This window comes from Acinonyx jubatus, chromosome X (assembly GCF_027475565.1).
Source record: "Acinonyx jubatus isolate Ajub_Pintada_27869175 chromosome X, VMU_Ajub_asm_v1.0, whole genome shotgun sequence".
NCBI classification, from domain to species: Eukaryota; Metazoa; Chordata; class Mammalia; order Carnivora; family Felidae; genus Acinonyx; species Acinonyx jubatus.
Genome location: NC_069389.1, coordinates 121,223,791 through 121,249,679, shown reverse-complemented (window position 1 = coordinate 121,249,679; position 25,889 = coordinate 121,223,791). Strand labels below are relative to the sequence as shown.

At 40.0% G+C, this 25,889-nt stretch overlaps 1 long non-coding RNA gene across 1 annotated transcript; it reads left to right on the top strand.

Annotated features, from left to right (window-relative positions):
- Nucleotides 1–23,473: 23,473 nt before the first annotated feature.
- LOC128311471 (uncharacterized) lies at nt 23,474–24,786 on the top strand. The gene is made up of 3 exons (XR_008289902.1): nt 23,474–23,788; nt 24,398–24,503; nt 24,661–24,786. It is a non-coding gene; the product is annotated as an uncharacterized LOC128311471 (long non-coding RNA).
- The last annotated feature ends 1,103 nt before the right edge of the window (nt 24,787–25,889 follow it).

Here is a 25,889-nt window from a genome sequence, read left to right as displayed (position 1 = left end):
TTGACAATGTTTTCTTTGATAGGACACCAAAAACACAAACAATGAAAGAAAAAGTAGACAAGACTTCAAAAGTGCAGTATCAAGCAAGTGAAAAGACAATCCATGGAATATGAAAGATATTTGCATATCATGTGTCTGATGTCCTGTATCTAGAATACATGAAGAACACTCACAACTTAATAAGAAGTAACTTAATTTAAAAATGAGGAAAGTATTTAAATAGGTTTTTCTCCAAAGAAGATATACAAATGGCCAACAAGCACCTGAAAAGATGCCTAATATAAAAGTAGTCATAAGGGAAATGCAAATTGAAACCACAATGAGATACCACTTAGCACTTATTAGGATGGCTACAATCAAAATGACAGATAATAACAAGTGTTGGTGAGCATGTGCAGTAATCAGAACCTTCATACACTGCTAGTGGGAATGTAAAATGGTGTGATTACTTTGAAAAACAGTTTGGTAATTCCTCAAAAAGTTAAACATAATTATCATTTGACTCAGAAATGCTATTCCCAAGTATATGCCCAAGAGAAGTAAAAATATATGAATAAACAACTTGTACATGGGTATTTATTTATAGTATCCAAAAGATGAAAACAACCCAAATGTCTGTCAATGGATGAGTGGATTTAGAATAGGTAGTATATCCATACAATGGAATATTATTCAGCCTTAAAAAGGAATGAAGTACTGATGCATTTTAAAACATGGGTAAAACTTAAAAATATTTTGCTCCATGAAAGAAGCCAGTCATAAAATATTGCATAGTATATGATTCAACTTACATGAAATGTCCAAAGTAGGCAAATCTACAGAGACAAAATGGAGATGAATGGTCTTCTATATTTAGCATGAAGGGGGCATGTTGGGGAGTAACAATTAAAGAGTATGGAGTTTCTTCTGGGATAATAAAAATGTTCTAAAATTAATTGATTTTGGTGATGTTTACATTATACAACTCTGGATGTACTAAAAATCATGGAACTATGCATAGGTAAATTGTATGGCATGTGAATTTTAAGGTACTATATCTCAGTAAAGCTGTTACAAAAATTTGCATTAAATATGTGCAATTTAAATGTAGTTAAGGGGTGCCTGGGTGGCTCAGTCAATAAAGTGTTCAACTTTGGCTCAGGTCATGATCTCGCAGTTTGTGGGTTTGAGCCCCGCATTGGGCTCTGTGCTGTCAGCTCACAGCCTGGAGCATTCTTTGGATTCTGTATCTCCCTCTCTTTCTGCCCCTCCCCTGCTCGCACTCTGTCTCTCTCTCCCTCAAAATAAACATTAAAATTTTTTAAATAAAAATGTAGTTTAGCTGATTAAACATATTCTATTAAAAGAAAAAGACACACATACTTATTTAAAAAAAGAAGTCTAGTTACACATAATGTCCATGGAATTGCTAAAACAAAATGATTAAGAAAGTAGGAAAATAAACAGATGAAAAGTATACTTAAGGCAAATGCCAAAACAAGGAAATAATAGTAGGGAAAATAGTATCATCACACAGAGCAAAAATCAATGTAAAATGTATTAAACATATTAAGGATTATAGAAAAACTATTTCTAATATCTATTCACCTAAACATATCGCTTTAGAATGTAGAAAACAAGAAAAAATCAGAAATACAAGAAAAAAGTGGACACATAAACAATTATAGTAGGAAATTTTAGTAATTCTTTCTCAGAAATGAACAGGTGAAAGAGATAAGACTAATAATAAAAATATAATTTGATAAATATCACTTAATAAGTCTGAATTCACTTATGTACAAAAGCATAAAAATGCAAATATATATTGTAACAGACTGATACATTTGACTATCCAGTTAGTCTATTTCCAGCCTCCCTTTCACCAAATGAGGCCATGTGACTAAGTTATTTCAAATGTCATGTAAGCAGCTGTGATGTGTACAAATTCTACCAAAGTTAATGAAATTGAAAAAAACAAAACTTGCCCTGAACATCCTCTTTATCCTTTCCCAATGCCTGGAATAAATATGTTCTTGAGTCCCAGCTCAAATCTTACAAACAAGGACATCATTCAAGTGATAGTAAAACAGCAAAATGGAAAAACTGCAGGTACAAGAATGACCAGCTGAAGAAAAGTTGTCTACAGACCTGGGTTACATCAATTAGGACTTGTATGAAAGAGACATTAATGGCAATTTTTCTTAAGTCATAATGTTTCAGGCTTATCTTTTAGGTTATCTTTGATACAGGAGCTTGGGCTTACTATAAATAGATGATAGATAATAGATGATAGATATTTAAATATACATAAATAGAGCTTTGTATCTAAACTACAAAAAGGTTTTTTTGAATGTTCATGGGATATTTGCAAAAGTTGATTTAGCAAACTAAAACTTCCTCCATTTTCCCAAATAGAAAAATACAAGCCATATTCTTGCATCATAATGGACAGCAAAAATAAGCAAGCATGTGATAGACTGATAGTGAGGTAGATGGGTGGATGGATGATAGAGAACTGATAGATGATAGATGGATAGATGGATGAATGGATGGATGGATGAATGGATGATGTATTGATTGATAGATGGATTAGATAGATGATAGATAGATAGATAGAGCACCTAGAAAATATCCCTATGCTTTTAAACAACTCTTGGGTAAAGAGGAAATAAAACTAAAATATCTGAATGTGTATGAAAGATAATGATATTACTACATATAAATAATCTATGGAATAAATAATCTATGGAATGCATACAAATGATAATATTCAGAAAAAAATGTATAGTCTTAAATGCATTCATTAGAAATTACTTCAAAACCAAAAAAACACTGAAGTTAAATAAATTAAGCATTCACTTCAAGAAGCTAGAATAAAGAAAAACAATATTAACCAAAGGAATACAGGACAAAGAAAATAATCAAAACAACCAAAGAAAATAATTAGACACTAATGAAATCTAAAATACATAAAACAAATAAATAAATGTAAACACCAAGGTACTTCTTTAAAATAATAAAACAAACCTCCAGCAAGTATTGAGAAATAAAACTCAAACAAAAATGAAAAAGAAGAAAAAAGGTCCTTGAACACAGTTGGAAGATGGCAGCATAGTAGTAGAACTAAGGCTTGCCTCATCTTGCAAATACAACTGTATAACTATCAAATCGTCCTAAATATCCCAGAAATTGACCTGAAGACTGGCAGAACAAACTCCACAACTAAAGGTAGAGAATAGGCCATATCAAATAAGGAAGTATGGAGATGTGGTTTGTGAAACAGATTTTGGCTGCATCTGCAATGGAGAGGGAACTGCAGTTGCAGAGAAGAGCAAGAGACAGACCAGCACACAGAGGGGGCACATGAAAAAAATGAAACCCCTTAGCAATTGGCTTGGACAGCAAGAGGGGCTGAATTTTGTGAGTTTTGGCATTCAGCAGGGCTTAAAGCCTAGTTTTAAAGGTCAGCAGGTTTGGCTGGGACAGAGCCTGGAAGGCATTACACTGCTCTTGGAGAGAAGGTAAGCAAACAACCTGTGGACATACAGCATGGAAGCAGCAATCCAAAGAGTGCCACAGGCACACAGTGGGAAGGTTATTCATTCATCTCAGAGCATATCCCAGAGAGACAGCATTCACAGAGAGACCCTTCCAGGACCAAAGCAACTGGCCAGCACCACCATATCCCTCTCCCACCACTCAGCATAAACACAAGGCCACCTTCAGGAAGCAGCACAGTGCCAGCACTTACTACTTAACTTGCTTACACCAAGACCCACCTGGTCACTCTGGTGGAACCACCCCTCCTTGTCACAATTGCCTAAGTCCCAGCCTGGTGGGTCTCCTCCCCCAGAGGACAGGCCCAAATCACTGCTCACACTGCGTCTTCTGATACAGGAGTTTATTGGCACCTCGGTTCCTGCAACAGTGGTAACAGGTCTCATTTTACAAACAGAAAAGAGCACACCTAGTTAAAACTCATCACATTCAGGGACACCTGGATGGCTCAGTCAGTTAAGCAGCTGACTTCGGCTCAGGCCATGATCTCACAGTTCGTGGGTTGGAGTCCCGCATGAGGCTCTGTGCTGACAGCTCATAGCCTGGAGCCTGTTAAGATTCTGTGTCTCCCTCTCTCTCTGCCCCTCCCCTGCTGGTGCTCTGCCCCTCTCTGTCTCTCAAAAATAAATAAAAACATTAAAAAAATTAAAAAAAAAAACTCATCACATTCAGGTCTGGGACTCAACACTGTCCACAACAGGCAAAGAGAGCCTCTGCAGATGACTGGCCTAAAGCAGCCAGGATATAACAGCAGAGTGCATGCAGCACACATTGAAGATACTCCTGGAAGCACAAGGCCCTGAGAAACAGGGGGCACCACAAGCAGGGCACTAAAGGAATTCTTTCTCATAAGGCCATTACCCTCAAGAACAGGAGATGCAGCTGACTTTCCTAACACAAAAGCAGGCACAGGGACTTAAACAAAATAGAAGATAGAGAAATTTATCCCAGATGAAAGAATAGGACAAGGCCATGGTCAGAGATATAAGCAAAGCAGATATAAGTAACATGTCTGATAGAGGATTTAAAGTAATGATCATAAGCATATTCACTGGATCTGAGAAAAGAGTGGAAGACATGATAGAGATGAAAGCACAGAGATAAGTTATAACATAGCAGATATAATGGGATCAATAAACAAAATGAGAAACACATTTGATAGAATGAACAGCAGGATGTAAGAATCAAAGGAACAAATTAGTTACCTAAAAGACAAAGTAATGGAAACTAATCAAGCTGAGCAAAACAGAGAAAAAACAATTATGCAAAATGAGAACAGACTTAGAGAACTCAGTGACTCCATGAAAGGTAATAGCATTAATGTTATAGAAATCCCAGAAAAAGAAGAGAGAAAAGGGGACAGAAAATTTATTTGAATAAATAATACTTAAAACTTCCCTAATCTTGGGAATAAACAGATATCCAGATCCAGGAGGCACAGAGAACTCCCATCAAAATCAACAAAAGAAGATGCATACCAAGATATATTGTAATTAAACAGGCAAACAATAATATAAAGAAAAAATTTTAAAGTAACAAGACAAAAGAAGACAGTAATTTACAAGGGACAATCCATAAGGTTAGCAGATTTTTCAGCAAAAACTTTCCAAGTCAGAAGGGAGTGGCAAGATATATTCAAAGTATTGAATGGAAAAAAACTATCTGCAGCCAAGAGTACTTTCCATCAACTGATGACTGGATAAATAAATTGTGGTTTATATACACAATGGAATACTACGTGGCAATGAGAAAGAATGAAGTACGGCCTTTTGTAGCAATGTGGATGGAATGGGAGAGTGTTACGCTAAGTAAAGTAAGTCATACAGAGAAAGATAGATACCATATGTTTTCACTCCTATGTGGATCCTGAGAAACTCAACAGAAGACCATGGGGGAGGGGAAGGAAAAAAAAAAAAAGGTTAGAGAGGGTGGGAGCCAAAACATAAGAGACTCTTAAAAACTGAGAACAAACTGAGAAGGGCACCTGTTGGGATGAGCACTGGGTGTTGTATGAAAAACAATTTGACAATAAATTTCATATTAAAAAAATAATTAAAAAATAAATAAAAACTTAAAATCAAAAATTAAGGAAAAAGGGACATATATAAATATAATAAAGAATTTAAATCTTAATGTAATAAACAACTTGTAGCCAGGAGACTTGAAAATTTACATTAAATGGAACATATTTTAGGAAATATATTACTAATATATTACCAAAGTTGACTGAAGAACAAAAAACGTACCTATCTTTTGACCTTGAAACCTTCCACTACTACGAATTCATTCTAAAAATTTACTCACATATATGCAAATAAATATGCATTCAAGGTTACCGGTACTGCCAGGGTATGGAACAGCAAAAGAATAGAAATAACCTAATAACCTATTGAAGCTACACATTCCTCTCTGTTAACACTGGACCTCAGTGCAGACACAGACCCAGAAAGATTTTTTTTGTTAACATTTATTTACTTTTGAGAGACAGAAAGAGACAGACATAAGCAGGGGAGGGGCAAAGAGAGAGGAAGACACAGAATCCCAAGCAGGCTCCATGCTGTCAGCACAGAGCCCAATGCGGGGCTTGAACCCATGAACTGTGAGATCATGCCCTGATCCAAAATTGGATGTTTAACTGACTGAGCCACACAGGTGCCTCCCAGAAAGATTCTAATAGACTGATTGGCCTGAAACTCCAGTCTCAGAACCTCAAATTAAGCCATTTTATTGTAATGATGAGAATGAAAACTTCTAAGAACTTTATATGTGACAGCCAAAATGGAAGCCTGTCACATTTTTAATAAAAATTTAAAAATTTTGACAAATTAACAAAAATTACATAGGTACAAAATAATGATGCAGACACCTGAGTATCCACTACCAGATTTTATATTGAACATACTGAATTTTCAATTCTGTTCAACTGTTACATGTGTCTTTTTGTGCCAGTACCATACTGTTTTGGTCACTACAGCTTTGTAATATGACTTGAAGTCTGGAATTGTGATGCCTACAGCTTTTATTTTATTTTTCAAGGATGCTTTGGCTATTCAGGGTCTTTTGTGGTTTCATATACAATAGAATTGTTTGTTATAGTTCTGTGACAAACGTTGGTTGTATTTTGATAGGGACTGCATTAAATGTGTAAATTACTTTGGGTAGTAAAAACATTTTAACAATATTTGTTCTCCCAATCTATGAGCATGGAATGTCTTTCCATTTCTTTGTCTTCAATTTCTTTTATCAGTGTTTTATAGTTTTCAGAATACAGGTCTTTCACCTCTTTGCTTATGTTTATTCCTAGGTACCTTATTTTGGGTACAATTATAGCAATTGGATGAATTAACTGAAAGCCAAGGAGTTTCCTTGGACTCATTGGAAAATTGGGGTTGTATGTAAAACTGCCACTCCAAAATCGGGAAAGAGAGGTGAATAAAGACAAACACAGCTGAGATCCGCTTAGCAGAAGTCATATGGTATGACATTAATTAAACAAGGAGTCCTTTATACCGAGGTGGCTCTAATGCCATGGTGTCCTACATAAGCAAACTAAAACCTAGGCCTATAAATGTGTCAAGTCTATGAAACTGAAACCTAGAGACAACCAATCACAAAAAGCCAGGTTAGGCTTTGAGATACAGTCAAAATTTCCTTACTTTCCTTCTACCTTTCCTCTATAAAATCTCTTCCTGAACTCCTGTCAGTAGAATGCTCCTAATCACTTTTGGTTTGGGGTTGCCCAATTGAAATTAATCTTCACTCAAACTCTTAACATTTTTAATATGCCTCAGTTTATCTTTTAACAATGGAAACATTGACAAATTATTGGAGGCTAAATGTGAACTAGCATTAGACTGAGAAACTCCTGGATCTGTAGTCTTAAGAGAGCCCCATACTTTCATGGATTTTACTTCTAAGAACCCCATTAAATTATCACAATGAGGAGCCAAGAGAAATCATCTTATGTCTTTGACAGTGGTAAAGGAAAAGTAATCATTTTTAAATACACATTAGTGCATTCCTCATATCAAAGAACTACTCTCCAATGAAAAAAGACTTAACCAGATAGTTTTATCTCATATAGATAGAAGGGCAATTACCCTACTCCAGCCATCTCTAGCATGCTTGTCTTACCTAAGTAGAGAAGGAAGGTAAGAAAAATTTCTGAAGGACACAGCCCAATAAAATAGACACAATAGAATATTGAGATTTAATTATAATATAGAAGACTCCCCCTTTTCTATACCTTACCACCATATCAATATATCTCCATTATACTAACAATAGTAGATTGTGGTTGAAAGAACTCCAAGATATACAAATCTATTTAAAATGTAGCTCCTAGGGAAACCCACAAAAAACAGGAAAATAAAACAAGGACATTATACAAAATTTAGCTCTCTGCTGTTACAGCTGCAATGTTAGTCAGACTCACATAAAACCTCACACTCTAAAGGCCTACTTACTTCAGTTTCCACTGTCCAATATGTTCGGCTTTTCAACAAGTTACATGGTATGTTAAAAGGAACAATACAATCTGAAGAGACAAAGAAAGCATCCGAAACTGACTCAGATATGAAAAATATGCTGAAATTATTGGACAGGAAATTTAAAATAACTATGAGAGATGTTAAGGATTGTAATGAGAAAAGGATAAAATATGGAAGACAAGTAAATACATGTAAGCTGAGATATGGTATCTCTAAGAAAGATTCAAAAGGAAATGCTACAAGTTAAAAAAAAAACATTGTAAAATAAATTATGAATTATTTGGTGAGTTCATAAACAGACTGGACCTGGTTGAAAAAGAATCAGTGAGCTTGAAAATATGTCAATAGAAATTCCCCAAATTAAAATTTTTAAAAATGGGGAAAAAGCCCAGAATATCCAAGAACTCTGAGACAATTTCAAAAAGTCTAACATTTAGGTAATTGGAATATCATAAGGAGAAGAAAGAGAATTTAATTTGCAAATTAAACAACATACTTCCAAATACCTCTGGGTTGGGGAAGAAGCCCCAGTATAAATTTTAAAATATCTTGAATTAAGTTAAAATGAAAAGGCAAATTATGAAAATCTGTGGAATGTAGCAAAAACAGTGCTTAAGGATAAATTGATAGTAGTAAATGTATTATTAAAAAAAAGATCTAAAATCTAAACCTATGATTACACCTTAGGAGTCTACAGAAACAAGAATAAATTAAGCCTAAGGCAAGCAGAAGAAAATAAATAAGAAAAATTTCTACAGAAATCAATAAAATTAAAAAATAGGAATAGAAGTTCCACAATGCTTTCCACCTAAGATCAGGAAAAAGGCAAGGATGTCTACTCTGGCAACTCCTATTCATAATTGTACTGGAAGCCCTACCTAGTACAATAAGAAAAGGAAATAAACTATATACATCTGAGGAAAGAAAAATATGCCTCCCTTTGTTCACCAAAGAAATGTTTGTCTATGGAGAAAATCCCACAGAATTGATAACAACAACATTTATTTGCATTATAGCAAGGTTACAGAAAACAGAAGTAATATTAAAATGTCTGTTGCTTTTGGGCACCTGGGTTACTGAGTTGGATAAGTGTCAAACTCTTGATTTCAGCTTAGGTCATGATCTCATGGTTCATGAGATCAAGCCGCATGATGGGCTCTGCGCTGACAGCATGGAGCATGCTTGGGATTCTCTCTCTCCCTCTCTGCCCTCCCCCCTCAAAAATAAATAAATTTTAAAAAGTCAATTGCTTTTGTATATATCAGTGATGAATAAATGGAATTTTAAGTGAAAAATACCATTTACAATATTTCTGTCCCCCCCCAAATGAAATACTTAGGTATAAAGCTAACAAAACCTAGGTATAAACCTGGACAAAACTTTATACTTTTTATAAAGATTAACCCAAAATAGCTTTGTAGACCTAAGTGAGAAATGAAGAAACTATAAAATCCATAGGAAAGAAAACATAGGAAAAAATCCACATAACTTCAGAACCAATGATGAGGTTTTTTTAAATTTTATAAACGTTTATTTATTTTGAGAGAGAGAGCACATGAGTGGGGTAGAGCAGAGAGAGAGAGAAGAGAGAGACTCTCAATCCCATGGGGTTCAATCCCCCATGAACTATGAGATCCTGACCTGAGCCAAAAATCAAGAGTCAGATGCTTAGAACTGACTAGGCCACCTAGGAAACCCATAATGGTTTTTTTATATTTAGTTATTTTTTGAGAGAGAAAGAGACACAGAGTGTGAGTGTGGGAGGGACAGAGAGAGAGGGTGCCACAGAATCCTAAGCAGGCTCCAGGCTCTGAGCTGTCAGCACAGAGCCCAGTGCAAACAGTGAGATCATGACCTGAGCTGATGTCGAACGCTGAATGGACTGAGCCACCCAGGCACCTCCCTCATGATGAGTTTTTAAATACAACACCAAAAGCATGACCTATGAAAGGAAAAATTGATAAGATGAATTTTGTTTAAAAAATTTTAAATATGTGCTCTGTGAAAGACACTATTAAGAGAATGAAAAGGGGAACCACAGACAGGGAGAAAATAGTTGCAAAACACCTATCTGATAAAGAACCTGCATACAAAATACAAAAATATCTTAAATTTCAACAGTAGAAAAACAAACAATTCATTAAAAAATAGGCAGAAAATCTAAGCAGCTATCTCGCAAAACAAAACAAAAAACAGATGGCAAATAAGAATAGGAAAAGATGCTAAATATAATTTGTTATTATGGAACTGCAAATTAAACAGCAATGAGATACCTCTACACACCTCCTGGAATGTCTAAAATTTAAAATAACAAGTCCAATGGCTGAAGACAATGCAGAACAAGAGGAACTCTCATTCATTGCTAGTAGGAATGCAAAATGGTACATCCACTTTGGAAGAAGTTTGTCATTTTCTTTACTTTTTTTAAGTTTATTTTGAGAGACAGAGATTGGGGGGCAGAGAGAGGAGAGAATCCCAAGTAGGCTCTGCACTGTCAGTGTGGAGCCTAATGTGGGGCTTAAACCCACGAACTATGAGATCATGACCTGAGCTGAAGTCGAGTCAGACATCCAACCAGTTAAGCCACACAGGTGACCGACCCAGTTTGCCATTTTCTTAAAAAAAAAAAAACAAAAAAACAAAAAAACAAAGTAGGGGCGCCTGGGTGGCTCAGTTGGTTAAGCATCTGGCTTCAGCTCAGGTCATGATCTCATGGTTGATGGGTTTGAGCCCCACATCAGGCTCTGTGCTGACAGCTCAGAGCCTGGAGCCTGCTTTGGATTCTGTGTGTGTGTGTGTGTGTGTGTGTGTGTGTGTGTGTGTGTGTGTGTTTGTGCGCGCGCGCGCCTGTCCTTACCGCACTCATGCTCTCTCTCTCAAAAATAAACATTAAAAAATTAAAAAAAAACTGAACAAAGTATCACCATAAGATCCAGCAAGCACACTCCTGCGTATTTACCTAAATGATTTAAAAACATGACCACACAAAAACTTACACATGAATGTCCATAGCTGCTTCTTTGATAACTGTAGAAATCTGGAAGCAACCAAGATGTCCTTCAATAGATGAATTGATAAACTGTGGCATGACCTTACCAAGGACCACTAGTCATCAATAAAATAGTATGACCTACAAGATGAGCAAAGACTTGAGTGAATCTTAAATGTGTATTGCTAAGTGAAAGAAGCCAGTCAGAAAAGGCCAGAAAGTATTTGATTCCACTTATATGACATTATGGAAAAGGAAAAGTCATAGAGATGGTAAACATATAGAAAAAGGTTTAAATAGTTTAAATGGGGGATTTATTAGGACAATGAAGCTATTTTGTATGACACTCCAATGGAGTATGCATGACAGTATGTGTTTCTCGAAAAATACAACTACACAACAGAAAGAGTAAATCTTAATGTACGAAAATGATAAATAATTTAGGAGGTGAAGGAAACTTGTAATGGAATGCAGAATGTGGCAAAATATTCTAACTGCATCAAAAAAGTATGAAACAACCTTGCCAAAGGATATAAAGGGAAAGTGCCACCCTAAGTAACCTTGGGAATGAATGTTGTAATACTAAAGTCAAAAGGAACTATATGTGTATATTAGAATTGAACAATTAATTAGATTGGCAAATTGTGAGGCTCAGGTTTCTCACTGTTGGAGTAAGATGTTATAGGCAAGCAAACAGAGGGGGCTAAAATGATCTTTGTGATAATTGATTACAATTGGAAACTTCAGCATAAACTCATGTTCAGCTTAACATAGATACAGAGAGTTACATATACAAATACATATATATGTTATATATGTTACATATATATGTTAACATACACATACGTATTTCAGTGCCGTTAGCTGAAAGGGCCTGTAAGTAACAAGTCTCCAGTAGCAACAAGCATACATTGCACTGAAGATCTAGGTTTTTTAAAACTATCGTCCAATAAAAGAAACTAGGGCTCTTTGGGGAAATGGCTGATTCTAGGATTGGGGCAGTAAATATCCAAAATGAGCCTGGGCTAACTTGTAGTGTTAGAAAGTAAGGTCTGAAGAACAAGTTAAGGGATACCACAAACACTGCATTCAGCAAAATCTATACTATGGGAAACTGAACAGAACATAAATGCTGTTCCTGTTTTTCAAAAAAGTTAATTGCAAGAAAAAGTTAATGAGGGAAGGAATTATAGATTGAAAAAGACTTAAGGTACATAAAAAACAATTACAATGATTAGACCATATTTGGATACTGATTCAAAGAAAAAAATTTTTACATTATACATCTGTTAAGTAAACATGTAAAATACCTGGGCATTTAATGATTACTTAAATTTTTAGAGAAGATATTTATATTAAATTTATATTTCATAAAAAGGTAAATATATTTTATAAATGCAAATGAAATGTTTATGGGAAAAAAGGTATGCTATTTTGATATGCTATAAATTATTCTAATAGTAAAAAATGGGAGAAGGTGGAGGTATAATTGGAATCAGATTGTATTGAAGACAGTCGATGCTGAGTGTCAGGTATACTATTTTCTTTATCGCTCTTATGTTTGATAATTTCTGTAATAAAAAGGTTTTATTATAAATATTATTCCATTAAATTAGAAATTCTAAGTGAAATTGACCATTTAAAAGTTTTATCAAGTAATACAAACTGAAACTATATTAAAAACTCAAGCTACTATCAAATGTTCCAGGAAAAGGCAATTTGGGAGGCTAGTTCTACCACATAGTCAGGGAAAAACAAATTACCACTTTATGTAAACTCTTCAAAGCATATAAAAAGGGAAATTATCAAACTCATTTTTCCAGGCTAGTGCTCCTTCATTCAAAAACCAGGTGAGAACATCTCATGAACAGAACATTTGACCCAAGCTCACTCATATAGCAGCAAATATTCTAAATAACTTAATAGCATATTCCACATAGCAGTGAACTAAATAAACAAATATGCTGTACCTGAGAAACAAAAATGATTTAACATTAGAAAATACTTCCAGTTATAATTCCCTGTACAAATTAAAGGAGAAAAAAAAAACACTTGATCATGTCAATGGTACATAAAATTTCTTTGAAAGAAATGCAAAGCAAGTTCATGGTTAAAAAAAGTAAACTAACATAAGACTAGAACTTCAAATTCTTAAATTCTATAGCAAACACAATTAAATGTGAAGTATTAGAACATTTCCCATTAAATCAAGGGACAAAAATGTATGCCCTCTCCTCTACTCTTCAACATTGCACTGGAACACATACAACTATGAATATCAAAATAAATAAGAGATATGAATATTGAAAAGAAAGATAATATTTGGTGACAATATTATCTAAGAAATATTTTTATCTATGATGGCAGAGTAGCAGGAGGACTCTAGGCAAGCCTTGTCCCTCGAACATGGCTAGATAAATATGAAATCATTTTGAACACCAAAGAAATTAATCTGAGGACTGAGAGAACAAACTGCATGACTAGAGGGATAGAAGAGGCCATATTGTAGAAGGTAGGAGGTGCACAGACATGATGTGGGGGTAAAAAGGATCGTGAGTCCTGTGTAGGGGAGGGAGCCCTGATCATGGAGAGAGATGAGAGATAGAGACAGAGAGAAAGAAGCACACAGGAAAACATTTCCCCAAAGCTATTGACTGGGAAAATGAGAGGGGCTGATTATTGTGACTTTTTACAACCAGCAGAGCTTAAAGACTGGAATTTTAGAGGTCTGTGCCATGGCTGGTATGGAACCCAGACAGGCATTTCAGTGTTCCTGTGGAGAAGGAGGGTAAGTAGCCCAGTAGCAGGCTCAATCTGAGGATCCCCTGGGATGCCCTGGGAAAGAGGGTTCCTCCTTCTTGGAGCTCATCTGGGAGAGGGAATATTATCTCTCTGGGGACAAAAGAGCTGCCAGGTACCATTACTCCTCCCCACCCCTCAGCGTAGGTGCAGAGACACTAGCTGAGGGCAACTAACTTAGACACCATCTCTATACTGTGCTTTATTCCAAACTCAAAGCTCCTGCACTTTTGTTCAACTGCCCTTCTTGGAAAAATCTGCATCAGCCACAGTGAGGTGAGATGCTCCTCCAGAGGACCAGTACCAGGCCGCACCACACTAGGACCCAAAAGTTTGGAGTTTTAAAACTCAGCCAGGCTTCCTGGGATAAAACACAGATGCACTGCAATGCTGAGTGGGCAGACAGTCCAGACACAGACAGTATGAAGGCAGGGATCTGAGGGATGCCTGGGACATATGAAGGGAGATTGTTCACTCTTCTGCAAGAGCTTCTCAGATAGTGATGTGCACAAACTCCCCTTTCTGGGGATGAGGGAGGGGGCTGGCACTATTTCTCTCCCCCATCCCACTGTGCATAAACTAACTTCACTAAGCAGCACAATGCGAACAGTGGCAGCCTAAACCACTTACACCAAGGCCCAGCTCCCTGTGCCCTGCAGGCGCTGCTTTTCTAGGGCCAGCATACCTGAGACCAAACCAGCAGGCCCCATCCCCAGAAGACCAACAAAAACTTCCCTGCATGCACCATGTCTACTGACCAAAGAGTGCTGAAAAAATCCAGCTCTAGTGGAAATAGCATCAGTTTTCTTTTAACAAACAAACCAGAGCACACCTAGCTAAAACTTGCCACACTCTGGCCAAGGTCCATAAGTAGCCATATTTCTATCAGACAAACTAGATTTTAAAACAAAGACTGTAACAGGAGATAAAGAAGGGCACTATATAATTCAAAGGTCTGTCCAACAAGAAGATCTAACAATTGTAAATATTTATGCCCCCATCTTGAAAGAACCCAAATATACAAAACAATAACAAACATAAATAAACTCATTGATAATAATACAATAATAGTAGGGGACTTTCACACCCCACTTACAACAATGGACAGATCATCTAAGCAGAAAACCAATGAGGAAACAATGGCTTTGAATGACACACTGGACCATATGGACTTAACAGATATATTCAGAACATTTCATCATAAAGCAGAATACACATTCTTTTTGAGTGCACGTGAACATTATCCCGAATAGATCACATACTGGGTCGAAAATCAGCCCTCAACAAATATAAAAAGATTGAGATAATATCATGCATATTTTCAGACCACAATGCTATGAAACTTGAAGTCAACCACAAGAAAAAATGTGAAAATATATGGGAGTTAAAGAACATCCTAGTAAGGAATGAATGGGTTGGGGCAGCTGAGTGGTTCAGTCAGTTAAGTGTCTGACTCTTGATCTCAGCTTGGGTCATGATCTCATGGTTCTTGAATTCGAGCCCCACATTAGGCTCTGCACTGAGAGCACAGAGCCTGCTTGGGGTTTTGTCTCTCCCTCTCTCTGCCTCTTCCCCACTTGCAATCTCTCTCTCCTCGAAATAAATAAACTTTAAAAATAATATTTAAAAAGAATGAATGGGTTAACTAGGAAATTAAAGAAGAAACAAATAAATACATGGAAGCAAATGAAAATGAAAACACAATAGTCCAAAATCTTTGGGATGCAGCAAAAGCAGTCCTAAGAGGGAAATGTATAGCACTACAGGCATACCTCACCAAGCAAGAAAAATCTCAAATACACAACCTAATCTTACACATAAAAGAGTTAGAAAAACAAATGAAGTTTAAAGGTGGAAGAAGGGAAATAATAAAGATTAGAGCAGAAATAAATGATACAGAAAAAAACAAACAAAAAAAACAAAATGGATGAATGAAACCAGGAGCTGGTTCTTTGAAAGAATTAATAAAATTGACAAACCCCTATCCAGACTTATCATGAGAGAGAGAGAGAGAGAGAGAGAGAGAGAGAGATATGGAGAGAGACAGGGAGAGGGGGAGAGGGGGAGGAAGAGAGAGGAAGGGAGAAATGGAGAAAGGGCCCAAATAAATAAAATCACGAATGAGAGAGGAGAGATCACAACCAACACCACAGAAACACAAACAATTTTATAAGATAATGTTATGAAAAGTATAAGCCAACAAATTGGGCAATCTGGGAGAAATGGATAAATTCCTAGAAATAAACTACCAAAACTGAAACAGGAAGAAGTATAAAACTTGAACAGACTGATAACCACCAAAGAAATTTAAACCAGTAATAAAAAATCTCCCAACAAACAAAACACAGGATCAGGTGCCTTCCCAGAGGAATTCTACCAAACATTTAAAGAAGAGTTAATACCTATTCTTTTAAAACTGTTTCAAAAAATAGAAATGGAAGGAAAACTTCCAAACTCATTCTATGAGTCCAGCATTACCTTGATTCCAAAACCAAAGACCTGACCCCCCCAAAAAAATTACAGGCCAATATCCCTGATGAACACAGATGCAAAAATTCTAAACAAAATGCTAGCAAATCGAATCCAACAGTACGTTAAAAGAATTATTTACTACAACCAAGTTAGATTTATTCCTGGGATGCAAGAGTGGTTCAATATTGGCAAATAAATCAAGATGATATACCATATCAACACAAGAAAGGATAAGAACCATATGATCCTCTCAATAGGTGCAGAAAAAGCATTTGACAAAGTATAGCATTAATTCTTGATTAAAAACCCTCAACAAAGTATGATTAAAGGGAACATATGACAACATAATACAGGCCATATATGAAAAACCCACAGCTAATATCATCCTCAATGGAGAAAAAACTGAGAGCTTTTCCTCTATGGTCAGGAACAAGACAGGGATGTCTATTCTCACCATTGTTATTTAACACAGTACTGAGTGTCTGAGACTCAGCAATCAGGCAATGAAAAGAAATAAAATGCATCCAAATTAGCAAGGAAGAAGTCAAATTTCCACTATTTGCAGGTGACATGATACTCTATGTAGAAAACCCAAAAGACTCCACCAAAAAATTGGTAGGACTGATAAACAAATTCAGTAAAGTTTCAGGATGCAAAAATCAATGTACAGAAATCTGTTGCATTTCTATACACCAATAATGAAGCAGCAAAAAGAGAAATCAAGGAATCAATTACATTTACAACTGCAACAAAAACCATAAGATACTTAGGAAAAAACCTAACCAAAGATGTGAAAGATCTGTCCTCTGAAAACTATAGAAGATTTATGAAATAAATTGAATATAACACAAATAAATGGAAAAACATTCCATGCTCATGGATTAGAAGAATATTGTTAAAATGTATATACTACCCAAAGTAATATACACATTGAATGCAATCCCTATGAAAATACAACCAGCATTTTGTCACAAAGCTAGAACAAACAATCCTAAAATATATATGGAACCACAAAAGATCCCAAATAGCCAAAGCAATCTTGAAAAAGGAAATCAAAGCTGGAGACATCACAATTCTGGACTTCAAGCTATATTACAAAACTGTAGTCATCAAGACAGTATGGTATTGGTACAAAAACATATATAGATCAGTGGGGAAAAAAATAAAAAACTCAGAAATGGACCCACAACTATATGGTCAACTATCTCCACCAAAAGAAGGAAAGAATATCCAATGGAAAAAAGATAGTCTCTTAAAAATTGGTGTTGGGAAAACTGGACAGCAACATGCAGAAAAATGAAACTGGACTACTTTCCTACACCAGACACAAAAATAAGTTCAAAATGGATAAAAGGCCTAAATGTGAGACTGAAACCATCAAAATCCTAGAGAATAACACAGGCAGCAACCTCTTTGACATCAGCCACAGCAACTTCTTACTAGATACTTCTCTGGAGTCAAGGGAGACAAAAGCAAAAATGCACTATTTGGACTTCATCAAGGTAAGGAGCTTCTGCATAGGAAAGGAAATAATCAACAAAGTAAAAGGCAACCTTTGGAATGGGAGAAGATATTTGCAAAAGATGTATCTCATAAAGTGTTAGTATCCAAAATCCATAATGAACTTATCAAACTCAACACCCCAAAAATAAATAATCTAGTTAAGAAGTAGGCAGAAGACATGAGTAGACATTTTTCCAAAGAAGCCATACATGGCCAACAGATACATGAAAAGATGCTCAACATCACTAATCATCAGGGAACTACAAATCAAAACTACAATGAGATACCACTTCACACCTGTCAGAATGGCTAAAATTAACAACACAGGAAACAAGTGTTGGTAAAGATGCAGAGAAAGGGGAACCTCTTACATTGTTGGTAGGAATGCAAACTGATGCAGCCTTTCTTGAAAATAGTATGGAGGTTTCTCAAAACATTAAAAATAGAACTACCCTATGATCCAGCCACTGCACTACTAGGTATTTACCTAAAGGATACAAAAATAGTGATGCAAAGGGACACATGCACCATGATGTTTATAGTAACAGTATCAACAATAGCCAAATAATGGAAAGAGCACAATCACAAATGTTCATTGACTGATGAATAAAGAAAATGTGATATATTAATATATATATATACATATATATATGAATGGAATATTACTCAGCCATCAAAAAGAATAAAATCTTGCCATTTGCAATGACATAGATGGAGCTAGAGTATATTACCCCAAGCAAAATAAATCAGAGAAAGAAAAATACCATATGATTTCACTCATATTGGAATTTAAGAAACAAAACAGATGAACATAGGGGAAAATAAAAAGAGAGGCAAACCATAAAACAGACTCATAAGTATAGAGAACAAACTGAGGGTTGCTGGAGGGGAGATGGACAGGGAAAAGGGTTAAATGGGTGATAGGAATTAAGGAGGGCTAATGTTGTCATTAGCACTGGGTGTTATATGTAAGTGATGAATCTCTAAATACCACTCCTGAAAATAATAATGTACTATATGTTAACTAATTTGAATTTAAATTAAAACTTGAAACAAGGGGCACTAAGGAATCTACTCCTGAAATCATTGTTGCACTAGATGCTAACCAATTTGGATGTAAATTTTAAAAACTAAAAAAAGAAAATTTAAAAAAAGGAAAAAAAAACTTGAAACAATAAATAAATAACTAAATAAAAAACCCTAAATCTTCAAAAGAAAAAGTAGGGATTATAATTGTATCTACTTTATGAAGTTGTGAATAACTGAATTTAACAAATGGAAGTATTGAGATTAGTGCTTAGTACAGAAAAAGCACTATACAAGTATAAATTCTTAGTACGACCTATGATTCTTGATTAAGTACCACTCTAGGACATATGGAGTTGCCAATTGACTATTTTTTGAAAGATACTAATGAGAGCTTTCTGTTAGTGTGCATCTGAAGAATTGAGGAAAGCCCCATGGAGGAAGTAGGCATTTAGAATACTCTTAGGGGATGACTAAATTTGGGGATGATTAGAGACAAAAACAATAAGGGCATTCCATGTGAAACAGGCTTAGAGGTAAGAATAAATTTTTGAGAGGAACACAGGAAAACAGGGAATCATGTCTACTGGGTGTCAGGAATTTTGAAGAAGGCATGGGGTCACTAGAAGGGAAGGCTTGTTAGGCAACTGAGGGGTGAAGATTGGATTTTCTTAATTCCAGAGTAAATATTGGGGGAGAGAGAGATATATAAAGATAGATAGGTAGATGGTTAGATGGCTGGAAAATAGAATAAAGTGATGCAGGAAAATATTAATAGACAGGATGGCTCAGAAGAAGAGAGAAGAAATAAGAAGCAAGATTTGGTTATTAGACCTGGAGAAAATATAGGGGAGGAGGCAATTTTAGCTCCAGGATTTTAAGCGTGAAGGACCAGGAATTTTAAGGCACTTTTAGCAAAAATGAGAATATAGTTGCTTTGAGAAAAAGATGTTTGTTTTTGGAAGTGTTAGGGACAGGTGATGGAAATACTTCCAATAAATGATTTGGCAGATGTAATAGAGCTCCATTTGGAAGAAGGACCAATCATACTTTTACATTCTGTTTTTATGTTACTGGGCACATTACTACTATCAATACAAAAGTAAAACCTAAGAATTCTAAAACATAAAAATAAAATAAAATATTTTATTTCTATTATCTATATTCAAAGGAATAGGTACACGGAATATTCAAATGAGTAAGAGACTTCAGAAAAACGTTATATGGAAGATTATTATAGCAAAATCAAGAACCTTGCCACAATAAAAGCAATAATTAGAACATGAAAGAGAAAATATCCCATTCACAACAGCAACAAAATTCAAAATTGCCTAAAAAGAATCCTAAGAAAAACGTACAAGATACTAATGGTGGCAAAAATAAATCTATCTGTTGATAAATCCAACTAAGAGCAGCTCCAAAGAGAGCACTAAAACATATTCATTAATGAGTAGCATATTATAAAAATGGGAATTCTCCTTATTTACAAATTTAATGTCTTACCTGTTGGTGCCAAGATGACCATCAACTTCCAACTGCTGACTTTCACTCTCAAAATCAACACTCCATCAATATCTATAAAATGGAGAGGGAGGAAATACCAAAAAAATCTAAACAAAACTTAAAAAGCCCTGGGAGACGCTGACGATTGCTGAGCTGGTGCTAGTGTCTGGGGCAGGGGAGTGGAGAGAAGGAGGGAAGTTGGGAGGTGCTATAGGCTTCATAAATGCAGATGACAGGATAGGTAGTGGGAATGATTTTAAACTTCTGCTTCTACTTTCTGTGAAAACATGAGGCAGGGACTCAAATCACAGATGTCAGTAACCCTGGGGTAATATCAGGACAGAAGGAAAGATGGGATGATTGAAGTAGTAAGGCCCCCTCAAAAACAAAAACAAAAACAAAAACAAAAATCTGTGATAATAACCACCTGAATCCATTTTAGTGAGTTAACAATCAAAAACAAAAGGAGACCAGCCTTGAAAACACCCTGAACAGACAAAACCAATTAAACCATACAAACAAAGCTTAATTTAGCTTATTTTGCAAGGCTAACAACCCAGGTCATTTTTTGCTTATACCTTTAAAAATCATAAGCAAAACTTAAATTGTTTCTCAAAAAGTGATATGAGGTAACCACTAACTAATTCCCTACTATTTAAGAAAATTCGGATATTATAACCTATCACTGTGAGGAATAAACAGCCACTACCTTCTCACTATATAAACTGCTTTATAACAATACACCCCTGAACCGCATTTCATGTTTGGTCTCAGTGCTCCCTGTTTGCAAATTGTCTTTTTGGTGCATGCACAATAAACTTCTACTAATTACTATTTTGGTAATTCATTGGTTCTACTTCTGTAATGTTTGAACTTTTGACAAGTGAGTAGTGGCCTTTCAAAAAAGTTATTTTAATATAGTAATGGACTGGAAAGACTCATAAATACAGAGAACAAACCGGTGGTTGCAAGAGAGGAGGGGGTGATGGGATGGATAAAATAGGTAAAGAGAATAGAGAAATACAAACTTCCAGTTATAAAATAAATAATTCATAGAGATGAGAAAAAAAAAGAGAATGAACTAGAAATAGAATACGAAGTTTCAGAGTGATCCACATATTATGCATATTCTAAGTAGACGCTTGGTAGAGACATAAAATACATGTTTTTTTAACTAGAGGTGAGGGTTAAGAAAGTGAAAATCACTGCACTCAATGATACAATGTTAGATAACTGGTAACAGAAGGATCTCCCCAAATCCTGCCGCTCACCTTCTTCCACGTGGAAAATAAATCTTTTCGAACAAAACGAAGCCTGGCTGGCTGGCTGGCTGGCTGGCTGGCTGGTGAAGAAACATGATAGAAAAGGATGCTTCTTCTCTGACCTCCCACCACAAGTCTTAGGTGCTGCAGCTGGCCACTAACATCAACTATGGGATCCTGAGTCATTCTCTGCAAGGATTGTAGCTAAGCAAAAACTTGGATCTAACAGGGAAGGGGCGTTTCCAAGGCAGCATCTAATCAAGGAGCCAGAAGCTGAGGACACTCACGACTATGGACTGAGGGGGTCCACCCTCTCCAGAGGGCCCAGAGAATCTAGTCCCAACTTTGATGACAGGCTTGGGAGACCCTGGCAGAACTGTCAGGCTGAGAGGTCCCCTACCCCTCTTCATTCTGCCTCAGTGGTGTAAGAGCAATGAAAGCCTTGGCCAGAAGGGGAAGGGCTCAGGTCAGCAGAGGGAGGAGCCTAAGGCCATGCCAGAAGCCAAGGTGAGGATCTTTAAGGAGCATTGAAGGAACGTCCCAAACCTTAAGAGAGCGATCCCGGCTTAGCCCTGTCCCTGTGGTCATCTACTAGAGACCCCATGTCAGAAGGATGTAGAGGCCCCTGACTTCCTCCTGGGGAAGAGAGATGCAGGTCTCAGGAAAGTGAGACTTGGATGAGGGGTATGTCTTCAGATCAGCAGAGAAAGGCGTGCCAGTACCTTCCATGAATCAAAATATCCTGTTGAAGGAGTAAAGGGACCCTCGATCACAGAGAAGAAGGGTCCTCAGCCCAACCCCGCATCTGCTATTAGCCTTGGGAGTCCCCAGGAATACAAGGCCCTATGTGTCCGCCTTTGAGATCTTCTGGAGGGAGGGGAGATCTCAAGGAGAGGAAATCTTTGATCTGAAAGGTGCTGCACTTGGGTCAGCAGAAGGGAGGGCCTAGGTCCCGTCGGTAATCAAAGGGAGGGTCCTGAGGGAGGCTTGAAGGGGCCCTGGACTCCGGAAGAGAGGGGACCTCCACCAGCAACAAAAACGCAACCTAGCTGTCAGCTGTTGGAAGCCCCATGACAGTCTGGGCAAATGTAGTATTTGTCACTTCCACCTGGGGACTGGGAAGGCAGTTTGGCTTCCTCTGAGGTGTGAATCCTCAAGTCAGCACAGAGAGGACTCCCAGACCCTGCGATGTGAAGGTAAGTAAAGACCCTGAGGGAAGATCAAGGGACCCAGGACCCCAGAAAACACAGAGGGGACCTCCCAGAGTTCGCGACCTTGCGTCCTTCATGGAAGGGCCCTGGGCCTGTACAGACTTGCAGCAGCAAGTCTGTCTGGATTTCCACAGCCGGGTCTCAGAGACACGGGGGGGGGGGGGGGTGCGGGGAAGGGGTTTGGGACGCCTCAGGTCACCAGAGAGCAGGGCCTGGATCTTGGGGCGATTTCTGGTGAGGACGCAGAGGGAGGAAGGAAGGAGCCTGGACCCCTCAACAGAACCAGTCCGAGTAGGCCCCCAGACGGGATGGGGACACTGTTAGAGCCTGGGCTTCGGCATCTGGGTCTCCAAGGGCGGGGACCGGGGAGTGGGGGGCGGTTCGGGGGTCGGACGGGTGAGCTGGGGAGGACGGGGGACCCACCATATGCACAGGAGGCCACCTAGGGAACACGGAGGGAGGGACTCTGGCCCCCAGAACGCAGGCCCCGGCCCGGAAGGCGACCCCTAGCGGCAGCCTAGGGAAGCCCCTAGTGGGAATGAGGCCCCGCGGGGTGTCTGGACTTCCGCATCCGGGTCTCAAGAGACTGGCGGGGCGGGGCGGGGCGGGGCGGGGCGAGGGGGCCTCGGAGTCGGCGTCGGCGTCAGCGTCGGCCTCGGCATCTTCCGGCCGCGCCTCGAATCCCGTCAGGCGCGGGAAGGGCGCAGAGCCTCGTGGGCCTCGAGGTGAGGCCCAGAGGGAGGAGCGAGGGAGCCGGGACCCAGAGGGGAATGAGTCAGGCGGTGGGGGCGGCGGTGGAGGCCGCAGGGTGGCGCGACCACGACGACTGTGACCAGGGCGTGAGGCGTGGGCGGACTCGGGCTCTGGGTCCCAGCCCGACTGAGAGCTGGTTGCGCGCGAGGAGCCGGCGTCAGGCGGCAGAGCCCGAGGCCCAGGCCGCCCAGGGAGTCCGGATGGGGACGAGAGGATAGGGCTGAGGGACCCCAAGGAAGCCACGTGAGCCCCCCCCCCCCGCCCCCCGCCATGGGCCCCGGGCCTCCCCGGACTTGGTCGCCTCGTGCGACGCCAGCCGCCTTGGCCCGGACCTCGCCGGGCCGTGAGGGTTCTGGTGGGAGGCAGCGGGCCCGGGGCTCCCCGGGAGAGCCCTGCGGGAGGACGGCCGGAGGCCCCTTGGACCCCAGCCCCCGGGCCGCCCTCGGAAAGCCGCCCCCGCGGTGGGTCTGGGCGAAGGGAGGGCCTTGGTGTGCGGGGCTGGACCCCGGTCAGCCGAGGCAGGATCCCGGGCCCTGGCCGGGGTGCAGGGGAGAGAGGAGGCGCTGCCTCCCAGCCCAGGACACCTGCGTAGGGCCCAGGCCTGCCCTGCCGCTCGGGTCCGCTCTGGCTGTCAGCGGAGGCCCAGAAGGGGCAGGCCCAGGCTGGAAGGGGGAGCGCGGGTGGGGGGTGGGGGCTCCTGGGGCGGGGCCGCCCAGAGTCCTGGCCAGAATCTCCTGGCCGCAGTGGGGGGTGGGGGCCCGGGGCGGTGCTCGCGGTCTGCACCCACCCTGAGACCCTGAGGCGCCCCCTCCCTCCCCCCTCCCTGCCTCCGTCCGTCCCTCCCTCTTCCAGGGGCTCTGCGAGCTCTGCAGTTGAGGCCTTGGTCTGAGGCAGGAGTCCTGAGGTCACAGAGCAGAGGAGGAGGCGCGGCCGCGTGCCAGTCGGTTGTCCAGGCGAGGTGCGTGCTCCGCGCGTGCGGCCGGGGGCTCGCCCATCCCACCCCAGAGGGGACCCCTGGCCCCCAACCCCCACGCGGCCCCGCTCTCAGGCCTGGGAGCTCGGGGTCTGGGTGGGCTGGGCCTCCCCCTGAAGAGCCACCCCTCTTCTGTGTTCAGGGTCTGGCGACCATCATGCCCCTGCGTCAGACGAGTGAGCTCTGCAAGGTCGAGGAGGAGCCCAGACAGGCCCCGCTGCCATGGGATGTACCGCTGTGGGAGGCGGAGGACGAGGAGGTGGAGGTGCAGGTGGTGGAGGTGGAGGTGGTGGAGGTGGAGGAGGATATTGTGGAAGTGCCGCAGGTGCATGCCGAAGAGGAAGAGGAGGTGGATGTGGCGGAGGACGTGCAGCACGTAGAGGTGGAGGAGGTGGAGGAGGTGGAGGAGGTGGAGGAGGTGGAGGAGGAGGGCGAGGCACAGTCTGCCCGAGAGTCAGAGGAGTGAGCTCTGGAAGCTTGAGGAAGAGCAGTGCATCCTGCTCCTGTTGGATGCACTGCTGTGGGACGGGAGGACGAAGAGGAGGAGGTGGATGTGGAGGAGGAGGAGGCACCATCTCCCTCTCCGTCCTCCTCTTCCTCCCTGTCCTCCTCCTGCTCTGCCCAGTTTCTGGTCCCCTGGAGGAGGGATCTGCTGCTGGCTTGCAGAGCCCCAGAGCCCTCACAGCCCCTGCCCTTCCCCAAATGCCATGGCAGGTGCTCCATTGAGCCCGTGGGACCTTGGCCCCAGCAGCCCGGAGGAGATGGGGTGGAGTACCTGGGGGCACTTGGAAGTGGCCCAGTCCCTGTGTCAGATGTGAATTCTTGTACAGTTTTGGCGGGACCGTGACAGGATACAGTTGTGGTGGAAAACGGTTTGGTGTGCCATCGAAAGATTCAGAATGGAATCCCTGCGTGGTCCAACAATCCTAATTAATTCTGGGTATCTTCGCAAAGAGTAGAAAGTTGGGTTCCAAACTTCTTTCGCTCCTTTGCTCACAGATGCAGTATTCACGATAGTTGAAGTGCTGGTGTGATATTATGGCATATGCAGAAAATATATCTGTGGTCATTGAGATGACTAAAATACATTTCTTTCAAATATCTGTGTGGAGCATCTGGGCGTCTCATTCGGTTAAGTGTGCGACTTTGGCTCAGGTCGTGATCTCACGGTTTGTCTGTTGGAGCCCTGCGTCGTAGGGTCTGTGCTGACAGCTCAGATCCTGGAGGCCGCTTTGGATTCTGTGTCTCCCCGTCTCTCTCTTTGCCCCTCCTCCTTTGTGGGGGAATGAGTGTTCTCTTTTTGTCTCTCAGAAATGAATAAATAAACATTAAAAAAAAATCATAAAAAAGTAAACCAAAATACATAGCTGG